Raw genomic sequence first — 18,237 nt, 5'->3', positions numbered from 1 at the left:
TATCCCTGTACCCAAAAAATCCAAGCCTGCTTGCCTCAACGACTACCGCCCTGTAGCTCTCACCTCCATAGCCATGAAGTGCTTTGAGAAGCTAGTAAAGGGCTACATCTGCTCCTCCCTCCCCATCAACATGGACCCCCTGCAATTTGCATACCGCCCCAACAGGTCCACGGAGGACGCCATAGCCCATGTGCTGCACACAGCAGCATCACACCTGGACAAGAGGCAGGGGAACTTTGTGAGAATGCTATTCATCGACTACAGCTCGGCATTCAATACCATAGTCCCCTCCATACTCATAGCCAAGCTCAGGGACCTGGGCTTGAACTATGACCTCTGCCAGTGGGTCTTGGACTTCCTGACTGGCAGACCCCAGGTGGTGAGAGCAGGCAACTGCACCTCCTCATCCATCACCCTCAACATAGGGGCCCCCCAGGGCTGTGTTCTGAGTCCCCTCCTCTACTCCCTGTACACACACGACTGTGTGGCTCAGCGGAGTAGCAATACAATCATCAAATTTGCTGACGACACAGTGGTGGTGGGCCTGATCTCTGCCAACGACGAGAGGGCCTACCTGGAAGAGGTCAAGGTCCTGGCGGGATGGTGCCAGGAAAACAGCCTCTCCCTGAACGTCAGCAAAACAAAGGAGATGATTGTGGACTTCAGGAGGTCGGGGGTCAAGGACTACAGCCCCCTCAGCATCGACGGGGCACCGGTTGAGAGAGTCAACAGCTTTAAGTACCTCGGAGCCTACATATCCGAGGACTTGACATGGACCACACACATTGACAGTGTTGTGAAGAAGGCACGACAACGCCTCTACTTCCTCAGGCGCCTAAGGAAGTTCCAAGTCAGTCAGAAGATCCTTAAGAACTTCTACTCATGTACAATAGAGAGCATCTTGACCGGCAACATCACCTCCTGGTTTGGGAATAGCACTGCACAAGACCGAAGCAGACTACAAAGAGTGACACGTTCAGCCGAACGCACAATTGGAGGGGGGCTCCCCACCCTCCAGAACATTTACAACAAGCGTTGCAAGGGCAAGGCTAAGAGAATCATTAAAGACTCCAGTCACCCGAACAACTGCCTCTTTGAACTGCTGCGGTCAGGCAAGCGATACCGGAGTCTCAAGGCGAGCACAGAAAGACTCAGAAGAAGCTTCTATCCCCAGGCCATCAGGCTGCTAAACGAACAATGAATGAACACTACACAACAACAACCACCAAACACACATAGCACACACATCCACACGCACACACTCACTTAAACAAACACACTGTAGCACCCACTCCACACACTTTATAGCACACACCCACTTTAAACAAACACACTGTAGCACCCACTCCCCACACTTTATATTTATTGATGAAGGATTGCACTAAAACTCGTAGACCTAACTGTAAATTGTACCTAAATTGTACCTCATCCCATTTCTGCTTTGCACTAGATAGTACTGTACATTAGTACACTGCATAGTATTGTATATTATATGGTAACTCAGAACATTGTGCATATGTCTATACCGAACACTGTGACCTCTTTTTCTTCTTCTAAATTACACGTATACTATGTTTGATACTATCTTGTCTAGCACAGTCTCTGGAGCGTAACAGTAAGAAGCATTTTGTATGAAAGTATTCTGTACTTCTGTATGACAACTATTAAAGAAACTTGAAACTTGAAACTTGATATATATATGCAAAACAAAAAAACAAAAACTATATATGTAAAACATGAAAGAAATAAAATAAAATGTAAACACCCGTGAATATCAAGTCCCTTCCTCATCCCTGTACCTTGTGAACATCATTTCCTTATACATCAGTTTGAATTGTCTCATGTTTGGACATTGCTTTAGCACCACATTTAGACTGTTCCACAGTTTCACTCCACATATCGAGATGCAGTGTCTTCTCATGGTAGTGCGTACATTTAGCACTTTTAAATTGAGTTCTCCCCTCAGATTATAACCCAGATAACAGATTACACGCATGTGCCCTCTCAAATCGTGTGAACATGACATCAATATGAAACGGCCACCGCCTGCGCGATGTGTGTCCATTGTGAGTCTATGTAAATTGCAGACGTGCGTTCAGAGGTTTGATGTCAGATCGTAGGCGTTTGTGAGGCATTTAGGTGTTTGCTGACATGGAAAATGCTTCATAATGCACACACACACATACAGACACACACCAGACACTGAAACCCCAATTCTCACTATCAATTCTACAGAAAAAATTGTGGTTTTCAGGTATGAGGCCTGGTGGAAGAATATCGATGGGAGATTATGTGGACCAGAGAGAGGGACATTGACTCAGCACACATTCCTTTAGCCTGGAATTCACACCCGGAAAACTAATAGGGATCAATGTCAGATTCACTTCATTCAACTATCCTCGTATTCTATTGATGTCTCTCTTTTCTCCTGTTCATATTCCCCTGGTTTGGTGCCGAGAGGATACATGTACACGGCAGACCTCTTATTGAGTCTTACATTTTAAATCAGAAAACTGCCAATGGGGTGAGACAGTTAATTTTGTTCCAATCTAGTTCAGCTTTTTCAAGGATTTGAAGAATCGATTGTAGCAAAGTGATGATTCTTGTATCAAGGTTTCCGGTTGTTTCAGCTGTTCGCATTGGTTGGATTATGACCCTAGGGGGCCCCAGGGCTAGAGGGTCCGGGGGCATTAAACACATTTTAATTTAAATAACCTCTGGAAAACAGCCTTTTGATATAGGACATCTGACAAAATTGGGAACTCTGTATTTTAAACAGTATGCTTTTTAGTTAAAATCATGCTAATATCATGTGTGATATGACGCAATTAATCTACACACAAGCCTGGGGCACTCAAGAACTGAATTAGCTATAGTGGAATAGACTATTAATATTCCATATACCGTCTTGTTCTCTATGATATTATTTATTGTTGGTTTTATTTATTTCTTACATTGCTTGCGCATATCTAAGTGCCAGTGGAGAAACGGCTTAGTGATGATGCGTGCATAATGAATCGTTACAGTTCCTCCTCCCTGGCAGCGTGTCGAAGTGTCCTTCTTGAGCAAGACATTTAACCCCTAACTGCTCCCGATGAGTAGGTTGGCACCTTGCATGGTTGCCTCTGCTGTCGGTGTGTGTATGTGTGAGTGAATGGGTGACTGTGAAGAACAAAATTGTAAAGCGCTTTGGATAAAAGCACTATATAAATGCATCATTTACTATTTGATCTATTTTTAAGGCCTTCTTGCCCAAGTCTAAGCTTTAGCAACAGTTACAGATGCAGCTCTCAGGACTCTGAGCTCTGCTCTGCTCTGCTACTGTGGTAATCATGCACCATTAACCTGGCAGTGCTGCTAACAAGCCGTTAACGATACTGCACCCTTGCAGTAGAGGTTCGATTTTTAAGAGCTGGATCTGTATACTCATAGAGTCCTGACACCATAACTCATAAGTGCCACACAAAGACAGATCAATAACAGGGTCTATAGAATGACCTTATATATAACATATGTATATAACATATATATATATATATCGACCTAGCATACCGTGGGGCAAAGGGAACCGCTCCCGCCTACCTCCGGTCAATGGTCTCTAACTACACACCCTCAAGACCCCTACGCTCTGCATCTTCTGGCCGCCTCAGACCTACTCCTATCCAAGCTCCGGGAGGGTCATCAAAGAGAAGTCGCCTATTCTCAGTCCTTGCCCCACAATGGTGGAATGAACTACCCACCCCAGTTAGGACAGCCGAAACCCGTCCAATCTTTCGCCGTCGACTAAAGACGCACTTCTTCAACCATTATCTGAAATAATGGAAAGAGAAAAAAAGAGAAATAATTAAAAAAATCTAACCCTAACTAACTTTACTGTCATGCACGTGTCCTAATAAACTATGAACTAACAATTTATGTTCATATGGTCAATAGAATTGATATTATCGTGTATTTTTGAAGTAGATTCTTGATGAGGGTAGGCGCTGGTTTCAAGAAGAATTCAGACCGGAGATGGTTTTCAGAGGCAATGGCTCAGTTGATGAAGAAAGTGATTTAATTCAGCATACAAGCATAGTTTACACAGCAACAGTGGTCCATCCTGACACAGATAGTTTGGTTCTATCGAGTGTCCCCTCTAATGTCAAGATGTGTGGCTTATATTTGTTTCAACCGAATCTAAATGCTGTGATGTGATTCGTTAATCACTACCTGGGTAAACTGGTTTGGTCTCTGGCTGAGTGGGGGTGTCTGGGTGTGTGTGAGTCTCTGGGATGGGGGTTTCTGTCACTCAATGTTAACGGCATTATCCCGGGTGTGTGAGTCTTAATCACATGCATTAGTGATTTTGGGGTACTTTTTTACTCGTTTTTGGGATCGTTATATAGTTTATTCGCTATATCTATTCATAATTCATAGCCGCAGCCTCTGGTATAGTCTTCAGACCCTGTCTGAGCTGGCAGACGGTCAACACCGCCGTCTACTGCCAGGCGGAGCTATTGCATCTCATTCAAAATGGGCTTGTGTCTTTTAGGAGGCGATCGGAGCGGGGGGCGGGCGGGGTTGAAATATTCCCGCCCGCCCGCCCGTCATTGTGAAACGGTCGGTAGTGTGGTGCGGACCTCCACGAAAATTATTTGGAATTGCAATAAGATATTTGGATTATCTCTTTTGCATTACATCAGATACAAGGTACTGTAAGAACATCATATATGAATTTGATCGTTGATCTGACATTTATTTCTACCGCGATCAAAGCGATCTGTGTGTAGGTGTATCTGTGCTTATTACCGTTGGCTGCGGTGGGGGTGGGGTGCCCTGCTACGACGGTAATTTCATGTATGGACGAGGAGACATAATAGTGATAATCTAGCGTTGATTTCAGGATGATTAGATAATCAGCCGAAAAATTACAACATGATGACTGGATTACAGTAAATGCATTTTTCTCGCTTTTTCCTGGAATTACTGAAAAACACCCAAACCATACTCTATTCAAAATGGTATAAAACGGAAATGTACAAATGAAAAAACAATCTGTCTCGGCAATGTTGACTAGAAGCAGCTCACTGAGACCCGACGGCGTTATTAGACCCATAGATATAATATAAGATATATTTTAAGCACTCGCAAATGCCACAGTCTAAAACTATATCCATTGAAAAAAAAAAAACCTGGCAATGAATGTGGTATTAGCGCCCCCTGCTGTGGCGGTCAATGTGTTAAAGTGCAGATTGGCTTAGACTCGAGGACGATAATGTCTTGTATGAACTACCAGTAATATAAATCATATTAACAACAAAAATGTGTTCCATCTTCATGTCAGATGATTTTCAAAAAGGTGCGTGAGTCGATGCAAAAAAATAACAAGCAAATATACTACTGAAAGTTGAGAACGTTGAAGATTTTTCACTCCATAGATTAATCTAGATTAATTTATTTTAATGCTTTAAATAATTTAAATTAATCTCCAAAGTTAAAGCATTAACTTTGACAGCCCTAATTTATTTGTTTGTTTGTTTATCTGTTTATTTATTTAATGTATTTAATGGTTTATTTACAAAGGGAAAGACACAGAAAACCATACAGTTTATCAAAATATAATGAACGGTTCATAACAGTATAATAATCCTGTCATGTACAGTATGTGTTTTTAATATTTAAAATAGTAAAAACTGTGATGAAGATGCATGAAAAATAATCATCTCAAAGTATTATTGTTCCCAGCAGGGATACAATTTAGACTGGTGTTGGCCACCAGATGGCGCTAGGGAGACATGTCCCTCACCGCACCATCCTTATAGGCCCATATAATAGCAATGTCACACACTTCCTTGCACCTGATTAGATAAGAAAACAAATACCTGCCTGTTATTTTTCTGTGTGCAGACCAGAGAACAAGCTTGATTGTACAAAATGCAGAGGGGATGTGTGAAAAGTTCATAACCCCACCCACCCCAACTTCATATCAATAATAAACTTTAATAATAAACTTTATTTGTATAGCACTTTTCATACAGAAGTTGCAGTTCAAAGTGCTTCACAACAGTAAAAAATACAGGCATAAGCTAGCATAAAAAAAGATAGAGAGGTAGCAAGGTAAGGTCTAGCATCCCAATAGGCCTTTCTGTTTACAGTTTCATTCAGTAATACAAATAATAAAAATAGAATAGACAGAGTAAAAACAAAGTGCGGTTGGATTCAGTTTAAGAATAGGCTAAAAATGATCAAATAGAATGGACATACAACAGGGTATTTAACATACAACAGAGCAGTGCATCAGTAAGAAGTAAAAAGTGTGATAAAATAGTTCAATTTTGAATTACAACAGAGCAGTGCTCTTAGAATTACAGTGCATATAACCGACACATGAATTTGATAGGAAGTGTAGGTAGGGTAAGAATAGTGCAGGTAAAGTACAATTTGTGTCAGGATATCCCTGATGTTTCATTTAAATGCCTGAGCAAAGAGATCTTTTTTAAGTTTTAAGCTGTCTTTTGAAGATGTCTAGCGAGTTGGCTTCCCTGATGTTTTGGGGTAGTTTGTTCCATAGTTTTGGGGCATAGTTGATAAAGGCTGCATTACCGATCCTCTTTTGGGAGCCTCTAGTAGTCCAGCAGCTGATGATCGCAGTGTTCTTGCTGGCCTGTAATTTATTAGAGTGTTGGCGATGTAGCTAGGTCCCTGTCCATTTAGAGCTTTGTATGTAAGGAGAAGGACCTTGAAGTAAATTCTAAATGTTACAGGAAGCCAGTGTAGAGCAGCTAAGATTGGACTAATGTGATCTCTCCTTTTGGTTCTAGTAAGCAGTCGGGCTGCAGAGTTTTGGATTAGCTGAAGCCTCTCTGTGGTTTTCTTAGGGAGACCTGTAAAAAGTGCATTACAGTAGTCTAACCGGCTAGATATGAATGCATGAATTAGCTTCTCAGCATCGTTTTGATTAATAAATGGTCGTACTTTTGCTATATTTCTGAGATGGAAGAACGATGTTTTGGTCACTTTGTTATAGGGCTGACCCCTATTAGTCGATTAGTCGACTAATCGGTCGAAAGGAGCCATAGTCGACTGCCAACCTCTTGTTGAATAATTTTTTTTTATTTTTATTTTATTTTTATTTATTTTTTTTTATCATTCTTTCCAAAAGAAAAGAGGCCTAGAAGCGTGGCTAACGCTAATGGCACGCATACCAGAGGCACTGAAAACAGGCACAGAGGCACTGAAAGAGGATTTCACCCATCTAATGAACAACACACTAGACTAGACAAATATCAAGATGTATCCATCAGTGGACCAATTGCATGCTTTTGCAGAGGACAAGAAGCCTTCAGTCGACTCCTTCAGACATTAAGCAACCCCCACAGCCCAAATGGAATGATAAAAAGAAATTAATAATAAAATTATACTTTTTTTTTATAAAATCTTTTTTGTCGACTAATAGTCGACTAACGGTACATTTTGGCCAATCATAGTCGACTATCCAAATCCTTAGTCGGGGACAGCCCTACTTTGTTAATATGATAATTGAAGTAATTTTTCGTATAGCTTTGCGCTCTGCTCTATTGGAACTGTCCCTTTAATCATATGCTATCATGAAAACTTTCAACCACATGCACGCTCCTCACCTGCCTGGCCACGCCCACATCCGCTCAAACATAAGCGGGCCATGGCCATACTACCAGCTCCTTCCCTACTTTCACCACCGTGAAGTCCGTGTATAGCACCGCTTCAAGATCAGTGCTTTAAAGTAGTTAGTTTATAGGAGCTGTGTTGGCATCGTCTTTTGTTTCTCCCTCTCTCACTAATTTACGGGAGAAAGAAAGGATAATGTCGTCACCACCGGAGAGTCTAGAGGATTATTCTGACCTCCACCGGCGCTTCACATTTGGATGTGTCAGTTGTGCGATGTCGGCTGCTCAGGCATACGGCCACGCAGAACAGCCGGCTCCAAGCGAGGATTCCTCCGTTACCTCTCCATCACGTCCGAGATACAGGTCTGGCCGTTAGCCTGTAGCTAGCTGTTAGCCGGTAATGTCCTATGGACAATTGGGATTGCGTGGAGGGGACGAGGGGTTCTTGTTTGACGCCCCACGAAAACAGAGGCTTTGTTTTCCTGGGAGCCCCGATTCCAAGTCTGGGTTCGAGTCCCAAGTCTCTGAGGAGGGATGCCCTCTGCCATCCGCACTGGACGTTAGCCCCCGCCTTTCAAAAATAAAGTGGGTTGTGCTTCCCGGAGCGAGGGGTGCGAGCTTGCGTGTTTTTTAGCCCGAGCTCAGGGTCAGCCACCATAAAACGGGGCTTCGCTGCAGACGCCACTGTATCTCTGGCAACGCCGTCCTGTGAGGGAGGCGGGTGTTGTCTGCCCTTTTTTTCTTTGGGCTAAAGAAGAGGCAGTCGGCTGTCTGAAGTGATCAGGCCTGCATCGCTATTCCTCACATAACACAGCTTCAGTAGTAACCGGTAGTTAACAGTGGGCCTTTGAGAGCTAGCCGTTAGCTTGCTGCTGCGTTAGCCGGTAGCTAATGGTGGGCCGGTAAGGGGCTAACCGTCAGCCTGGAATTAGCCGTTAGCTTGTTGCTAACCATTGGCGTTAGCCGTGTGGAGGTAGCGGGCCCTGAACACTCTGATTCGGCGTCATCTCTGGCAGAAGATGTTGTCAGCCTGCACCGTGGCCGGCCGCAGGATGTGGGCGAAACGCCGGAGCGGGACTCCAGCCGTCGCCACTTCTGGCCCTGCCAGCAAGAGGCCTTGTCAACGAGGTGGACCAGCCATTGTTGCGGCCATTCATCCTGTGTCCGGGGGCGCCTTCTTGCTTGGAGTTTGTGCAGATTTCTCTGAAATATGCTTGGTTGCTGTTGTATAACTTGCAAGGCTGTGTTCTAGCACTTAGCCGGGGCTTATGTCCTTTCTAAGCCAGTGTTTTTCTTACGTGGTAAGAGTGAACTTGACGGCTTCATTGTATGATGTTTTTTTAGGTTAAAACGTAGCATTGAGTCCGCAACTGGTGTGCTATTGTTAGCTTACAGAGTTATACGTATGCATGTGAATCAAGGTCTTTTTGTCCCTCTCTTCAGTCTGTTAATTTTTTCTTTGCTTAAGAGTAAAGGTAAAAAATAGCAGGTGGCAAGTTTTTTCGCACATAAGAGAGCGGTGGATAAAGCCAGTTTTTTACACAAACAAGGTTATCGGCTGAGCTTGGCGTGCATGATGTAAAGCTTTTACTCTACAGGTAAGTATGTGCTTTCATGTAGCGCGCTATGCAACTGGTGTCACGGCTCTGCTTTTTTATGGCGTCGTATCAGGGGTGAGGTGTTGAGGGGGGAGAATAAACCTCCCCCCGGATATAGTTATATCCTTTACGAAACTGATTGGCCGGGACGTTGTGCCTTTCTGCCCATCAGTTTCCCTGACGAGGGTGTTCTCTCTCACGTCACGGGAAAGGGGGGGGGGATTTCCCTGTTTCCCACACCAAATTAGGATAGGTGGGACACGGGATTCCCCCCGGCCATTTGAAGACGTCACAGGCGCGTTTTCTTATTGGCCAAGAGACATGTCCGTGAGTTACAGTGCCTGTGCTACAGGCCGCTGTCATTGTAAAGGAGGGGATGCAATGCAGTCGAGACTATTGGTTCTTCTTCTGCTCTGCTCCCTACCAGTGATGTATATTGGGCCGTTTTGAGTTTTCAGAGCCTCCTCAGAGAGTTTCAGAGCCTCCTCAGAGAGTTTTCAGAGTCACCTCCTCAGGGAGTTTCAGAGCCTTCTCAGAGAGTGTCAGAGCCTCCTCCTCAGAGAGTTTCAGAGCCTCCTCCTTAGAGAGTTTCAGAGCCTCCTCCTCAGGGAGTTTCAGAGCCTCCTCAGTGAGTTTCAGAGCCTCCTCCACAGAGAGTTTCAGAGCCTCCTCAGAGTTTCAGAGCCTCCCTCTCAGTGAGAGAGCCTCCTCAGGGAGTGTCAGAGCCTCCTCGTCAGGGAGTTTCAGAGCCTCCTCAGAGAGTTTCAGAGAGCCTCCTCAGAGGGTTTCGGAGTCTCCCTCTCAGTGAGAGAGCCTCCTCAGAGGAGTCTTAGTCTACTTAGTCCAATTGTTACATGAACCTTTTTCAATTGTATTACTCACGTTGAGGTCTCTCTGGGAAAACCGCTGTCTTCCCCTCTTACATAAAGAGCAGAATTGACGCGGTTGTTATTCCCAGGCTCGTCGTATGAGAGCCCGTGTCTGTGTCTCTAGTACTGGCTTCCTGCTGCTTGTCCCAGACAGCGAGGGGAAACATTGTGGGGCTCTTTCTTGTTAGAAATTCGCCATCACTGTTCCCTGGTTCTTTACGAGCATACACGCTGTTTCATAAATCAGTGTTTGGTCTTACGAGACTGATCAGTGCTGGCCCAGGGTGTTTTTCAATAATTGAATCCGCTTTTTGGGACCGGCGCGCCTTGGTTGCCCAACATCACAAAAACTGCGTTTTTTATGTGGTCGGCTGGGAAGGAGATTTTTTGTCTCTACCGAGCGCCAGTGCACTAGGTTAGACTCAAGGACTCGTGTGCGTCTCCGAGGGGAGATGACGGAGTAGATCAAACATTGGCAGGGGGGTTTCATGCCCGTTAGGTGGGCCACCGGGAGCAGTGCGTTCGCGTACTGACCGTCTTGGTGGCGCCCTCTGTGATGTTTTGGATCGACACGCGTACCTACCCCCCTCTTAGGACTGGGGGCGCCGGCGTGACAAGGGCACGGGACTTGTCTTGGTCGCACCGGACCGGATCAGTTTAACCCGTTGTCCGCCGGGGCGCAGACAAGTTCTGGTACCCCTAAGGACCCTGAGCTTTTCCGGGGGGAAAATGCCTGGGCGGGCCAGGCGTCCCAGGGGTTGATGTCATGAATGTGTGTGTCATATAGGTGCCACTACGAGTTGCCCTTAGAAACTCGCCTAAAAGGTACATGCCTAAGTAAATGGAAGATTGCTCCACTTCTACAAGGCCAATTAGCATGTTCTTGGTATCTAGGAACATCTAGGGACCTGGGGGTATGTATTTCCAGTGTCAGAAATATTGTGTCTGTCACTAGGCTTGAGTAAATTGTAATGAAACAAGGGAGAATATAAATTATGATTTATTTTTGCATCTGTGCCGGTGAATAACACCATGTTACAATTGTGAGCAATTGTCTCACTGAGCTCATTCAGCACCTTCTTGAGATCAAGTGTAAAAAATATCTAAGCAAATTACTAAATTGAAGATGATTAAACAGAAGGATTTGTAGATACAGTAATAAATGATAATCGATTTTAATTATAAATTCATATTTTACCTTGAACTTGACCGTGACTTTATTATGGCCAAATCATACATCTATGGATAGGGAAAGGGCTCTTCTTTCCAATTGAATCTGGATTTAGTCATTTCCTCAAGGTTTTATGATAAAAGAGATATAATTAGCATTTTTTCGTATTTTAGCTAAAATCGTATTTTCGGTAAATCGTATAAAACATCGGTAAAAATTTAAATATACACTTTGACTACTGTTTTGATAGGGTTATGGTATTTACTCTTGGCTACAAAGAAAACTCTTAACATCCAAGGGCCCACATGTGGGCCCTCATGAGGACGATTCGCGACGCGCCACTTTGCCGACCTCTAGCGGCTTCGGTGTGCATTTCTTTTAATACAATATATATATTGTATATAATACAATTGCCCTTTCAGGTGACAAAATCCGTTCAGCGGTTCTCGAGTTACATGCCGATATGTGAGGCGTGCGCCAAAGTACACATTACCACCCCCGACCTCCGGGGGCTCTAGCTCCGTCAATCATTTGCCGATCTCGAAAATGTTTGGACAGGGTTGTAGCCAATGAGTGTGGCTTTCCAATGATACCCCATGATATGATAATTGGGGATCTAATACGGTCTCTATTGATCGATTTATGATAAAGAAAAGCAGGGTCCCCCTAAAGGGGGACCTACAGGCTTAACAGGTTAGACCTGTCGACCTGGATTGAGGGATCGACCTCCTTGGAGGGTTGTCTCCCCGGCGCGCCAGCTGGCCCCACGACATTGTGGGGGGGAAGCCTCCTTGGGAGCGCTTCGGAGCGGCGTGCCAGGGGGAGAAGGGCCTTCACCTATTTTAGGCCCTGTCCGATACACTGGCGATGTGGGGGCTGGTGTCACCAGTGACCGCCTGGTGGGGTCTCGATGCCGCGGCCTTGTTGACCTCACCAGGCCCCTTTTTCAGGGGGTCCTAGCCCCCGGGATGTGGCCTGGGGCTGGGACCTCCTCCGCGCCCCGCTGCTACGGCCTTCCCACGGGGTTGGGGCTTTTTGACCCCGACCCCACGATGTTGGGGGCTGTGACAGGTTTTTTTTGCTTCACGTCCGTTCCCTGGTGGCGTGCGGGATGTGCGTCCGAGTAGTCACGGGCCCTTCTATACGAAGGTAAGTCCCACGGTCTGCTCACCCTGTGCGTTTGAGGTACTGTTCCCTCTTCGCACAGTTCGGGTCCGGTCTCCCTCCCGCCCCTGGCTAGGGGGGGCCCGGATCCTCCCCGGTATTCTGATGGTTGTAGGGGACCTCAGCGGGTACATCTGTCGGGCTTTCCGCTCTGCTCCACTCTTGTGTTCCAATAGAGCAGAGCGCAAAGCTATACGAAAAATAACGAAGGTTATCCTATAACCCTAGTTATTTGAGTATAGCGAGCGCTCTGCTCTGACTCACTGAGGACCCCACGTGTCTTCCGTTTCGGCGGTAAACGACTGGGGAAGGAGCTGGTAGTATGGCCATGGCCCCGCTTATGTGTGAGCGGATGTGGGCGTGGCCAGGCAGGTGAGGAGCGTGCATGTGGCTGAAAGTTTTCATGATAGCATATGATTAAAGGGACAGTTCCAATAGAGCATATCAATAACCCCACCCATCCCATCCTCAGATCAATAACCAATCAGGTGTTTTTGAGGAGGGGTCTTAGGCTGCATATAGGCAGGGTTCACAATTGAACCTTTGCACTGGAGAAGCATATAAGTCCATTTAGAAATATTTTGGACAGCCCATGTATTTGTAGTTTTAAAATCAATCCAAATCACTTGGAGTGTGAATGTTATATATCACCAGAAAGTAATCAGCCTCGACTGTCTTTAACTATGAATGAACACAAGACTCTAACTTACCACCTTTAGATAATAAAGTTTGAAAACATTATTCGTCTGAACATGTCATACAGACATACATGTTTCTTAATCTGAGGTACTCAATTAACCAAAAATAGAAAAGAAGAAAAACAAATACATCCATATTCATGACATTACATCAGTAACAACATACAATAAACGGTATCAACTGGTATCATATATTATTCAGTGACAATAATAAATCGCTTGTATCAAAACAATCATTATGCATTGAGGCTTAGTTCTTCACTAAAGGTGCTATAGATAACATTCAGCCACTAGATGTTGCACTAGAGCAGCAGCATGTAATTTGTCCAATCAGGTGCATTCCACATGGGGAAATGGGAAGGAGGGACGCAACATTGATTTTGGACCTGCAAATTTCTTTTGAAGATAAATTTATTAATCAATAATGTGCCTCTCAAGTTCTGGGGGATTGAAAAGATTACATCTTCCCCTAGAGGTGGATACCTTATTAATCTATTTCTATTGTAGCAGACCGGCTGGCGTGGTAATAGACAGCCGCTATGTGTCGGCCAAGGTACTGGGGCATATGCCCATATTAGGAGTTACGGAGAAACTCCCAGCAGCGCAGAGCGCATCTGTGCAGATAAAGCGCACGTGTGCCAGATGCGCCGAAGACAGGTGAGCGCAATCACCACACCATCAAGGAAGATAGAAAATGGAGACAGAGTGACAGAATGAATTGGAGTAGCTGAGGCGAAACCTGTACGAACGTGAGTAAGAGAGAAGAGGAGGAAGATTGCTATCTGTGTGACCCCATGCTGTGTTTATCTGCTTTTGGAAGGAGGACCCTGCTGTGTGCTATATCCCCTGATCGTATGAGAACCCGCCTGTGTAGCAACTAGCGACCCCTGCTTGTCTGACGTCTCTTCTCCCGGATCATCTGTGGACCGAACCCCGCTAATGGACCAAGACGCTTCTCTGGAATTACGGACTGGCTGACGATCACACTAACCCCTCCTCCTGCTTCTACTGTGTGCCGTGTGTATTTAGTTAAATCCAGTCTAGTGACAACTCATAACACCAGGGCCGTAGCCAGGGTTTAGAAATTAGAGAGGTCCATTTATTTTTTTGGCCCAGACCGGCCCACTATAATCGGTCGGACACCACCCACCAGTACACCATCCTTGCGATCGCCTTAAATATGCGTACCTACTGTACTATTCCCCGAACCCACTACAAAGCTGGGTAGTAAGTGCCATGGACAGTGGACCAGTGTACTCACTCGCTCTTGGCTGAATCTTGTTTTGGGTGGTGATGTAAAAACACCTGCATCATAGCAGGCTCAGGATGGGCAAAGTAGTCTATAGCCTGTTCATCCCTGTATCTCTCCTCCACAACCTGGCTTGACTAGACATAATGAGAGAGATGATTACAATTAACTGGTACATTCAGGTCCAGAATTGTTGGAATTCCCTGACAAAGATGTGCAAAAATCTGTACAATTTAAACAATACCATACTGGTAATGAGCAAATCGTTGTTTATTCAATAAATGCATGGAGCTGTTCCATCTTATTTCATTTGATACTAACTACTCAGTTCATACATATTTCAAGTATTCAAATATCAATGATGAATATTGCATAAGGTTTACACAGTTAATAGATCACCTTCTTGTTTTATATTCATGTTCAGAGAGGAGTAATAGTTAGATCTTTGTATGTGATTTATATGGCAATTAAATCAATGGTGTGTTTGTTTGGAGAGTTTGACCTACAGTTAATGTGCCTACCACGTGAAGGTGCATGATCAATGGACAGCACAAAAACAATTTGTGTAGGTGGAGACTAGAGCGACCACAGATAGTAATTAGTTATTAAGAGTAAGTAATACATACCATATATATCCTAATAGTTACCTTATTACCAAACTTGGCTGAAAATAAACTTTGCTGCCTGTTGTGAATGTGTTTTTCCCTGTAGGCTAATACATACATTTTTGCAGTTGAGCAAAAATTTGCAATTGAGTAGGCTATATATGCTGTGTTTTTATGTCTTCCATCGAGGACCACCTTGGAAATAAGTGTTTTAATGAATGCTTTTAGGTGATATCCTCAGGAATACAAATTGGTCAAGATAATTTGTTTTTATGATGTGTTTTTTAATTTCCAAATAAATCTTATCAAATCAAAAAAGCTGTTTTTGCAGTTGAGCTACAGGTGTTGTATATTATACAGCCTTTCCATGCATCTTTATCAAGGGAACCCTTATCCTAATGATTTAAAAAATAATATTATGATGATACGATATGGACCTAGTAGTTGGGTCATCTGTGGCACTTCGTTTCTCAATGGATTTGTCATCTAGGAGGGTTAATAAACTAATTTAGCCGGGGTGTATTTTTTTAAAAGGCGGGGGAAATTTGTGAGAGACCAAAATCCAAAATGGCTGCCGTGGAAATTAACTTTTTAATGGTTTGACCTACAATGATGCACAATACATGGTACCAGCCCCCTCTCAGTCATGTACCAGCCCCCTCTCAGTCATGTACCAGCCAGCCCCCTCTCAGTCATGTACCAGCCTCCTCTCAGTCATGTATACCAGCCCCCTCTCAGTCCTGTATACCAGGTCCTCCCCGGTTCTGATGGTTGTGGGGGGCCTCAGCGGGTACATCTGTCGAGCTTCCGCTCTGCTCAGCTCCTGTGTTCCACTAAGAGCAGAGCGTAAGCTATACGATAATATAACATACGGTTATCCTATAACCATAGTTATATGAGTATAGCAAGCGCTCTGCTCTGACTCACTGAGGACCCCGTGGTCTTTGCCTTCGGTGGTGAAAGACTTGGGAAGGAGCTGTTAGTGTGGCCACGACCCCGCTTATGTAGAGGAGCGGATGTGGGTGTGGCCAGGCGGATGGGTGTGTACATGTGGAGAAAAATTATTCATTATTAGATTGGATAAAGGGATAGTTCCACTAAGAGCAGAGCGCTCGCTATACTCATATAACTATGGTTATAGGATAACCTTATGTTCTAGGCCTTGCCTAGATGTTGCTTGTCAAACTAAAACAACTTTAAAAAAGTACTTTTGTAGCTACATCACAGGAAATTATTACTATGTGATTCTGGAATCTCATATTGTCACACAGAGGTACAACTGAACTGAGTTAAGTGTCTGTGTGCGTTTGATTTAGGGACTAGGGCAGGCCAATCCTCATTTAGGCAGCCCAGATGTGTTTTAAGGAGACTACTGTAGGAGAGGATATTAGGGAGCAATCGTTGAGGTAGTTTCTAGGGAAATAATGTAGTTTGTAAATAACTACCTAAACTACATGACCCAAAGTAGAAAGCTACTTAGATTTACTACTGCAAATAAATAAAAAAAAATGTATCTAAAATCTTAAGCCTTTATGATTAATGAGAATGCTGATTGTGTGGAGTCCTGACTGTCGGTACCTCACTAGGGTACTAGACTAACAACAGATGTCCTTAGTGAGTTATTGGTAATTTAAATTTTTTTAAGATATTGGTGTCACTATGATAAAACACAATTAATAAAAGGTACCACATACCACAAAAAAGACTTAGCACTAACATTGCACCTGTAGTTAATTTTTAGAGTGCACACATGTCCATATAGCACACCCTACAAACAGTTAACAAGCACAGTAGTCAAACAACAATGTCAGCTTCTGTCAATTACTGTAATACAGGCTCCTCTGAAAATGCTTCCGCCTTGGAGCAGCTGTGGGAACAGGCCACCAGGTGGCAGAGTTGGATAAGAGATAAAATCATAGAGAGCTAGAGTGAGTACCTCATGGCCCAATGGCATCAGATGAACTTCTTCTACAACGCGTGTAGGGGACATTGACTGTTCTGATCATGTGTAGACCACTACCTACAGAAGTTGATCTATTCTGTAAAGAGGTTACTGATCCCCATCACACTTTCCACTAAGTGGCAGTAATGCAGTGTTCCAACCACCACTGAGTCTCAAATGACGAATAAGCGGTGTTGTCTTCTGGGTAGAAAGCAGGTGGAGTTTTCTGAACCTGTCTCTAATGGCACGGTAGCAATGGGACACTTTGGCTGTATTGGGTAGATAGGATGTGCCAGTGTTGTATTACTCGAGTCCTGGGCTGATGTTCAGGACTTGTGACTCGACTTGGACTTGAGCACTGATGACTCGGACTTGGACTTGGACTCGAGAATTTACTGCATTCGGACTCGGAAGGTGCAGACGAGGACTCAGACTTGTTAATTGATACAGTTGTTCTTTGTTTTAGATTTTTTTTGTAATAGGCCCTAATAATTTGGCATAATATATTGATGGCTAGTGCATTTGTTTGGCTATTGTGTCACAAAGTAAATAAACTCCCTTTGAAATGGTGACCACTGTGTCATTTTTTTTTTATTTTTTTTTTGTACAGTATGTCAGCTCTTTGACTGCCAGAGTGGAGTGGACTCAACCTTGATGACTTGGACTCGGACTAGGGTAATGGGGACTCGACTCTGACTTGACTCTGGCTCTTATTTGGTGACTCAGACTTGGACTCGGACACTGGGGACTCGAGACTCGACTCAGACTCGAGATGTAGTGACTCGACTACAACACTGGGATGTGCACATTCTAGCTTGTATCTCTTTGGATAAAATACTGAAACTGATATGTCCCCAAGTCATCATCCATCTTGCTCACATACAGATAACTAACTTTTTTGTGAAGATTATCAGAATACATATCACAATGACTCAACAAATTATGGCTCTGCTTGCAATGTATGTGTGGAGCGAACATAGTTGGCAGCAGAGGGGCGCATGGCATCCACCATGTTATGCACCGTCATCTCGGCAACTGCGCCACCAAGGGTACCTAGGACCAGGCCTGGTTCCATCACCAGATTTGGAGTCATTGGAGCGACGGAGAGGTTGCTCAGGCTGCCAAATCACATGAAACCTGGGAGAGATGCTGGAAGCAGCAGATGCCTGGATTCAACTTCCCTGAACTGCTGTCAAGAAATCACATTACTATAATGGTGTCACATGGTAATCAGTTACTCCCCAGCCCTACTGACTGAGCACACGAAGCACCTTATAGTCATTCGGTTCAAATGGAGATATGATGTGATGCCGTGG

This window comes from Notolepis coatsorum (assembly GCF_963971535.1).
Source record: "Notolepis coatsorum genome assembly, chromosome: 11".
NCBI classification, from domain to species: Eukaryota; Metazoa; Chordata; class Actinopteri; order Aulopiformes; family Paralepididae; genus Notolepis; species Notolepis coatsorum.
This window is presented reverse-complemented; position numbering follows the sequence as displayed.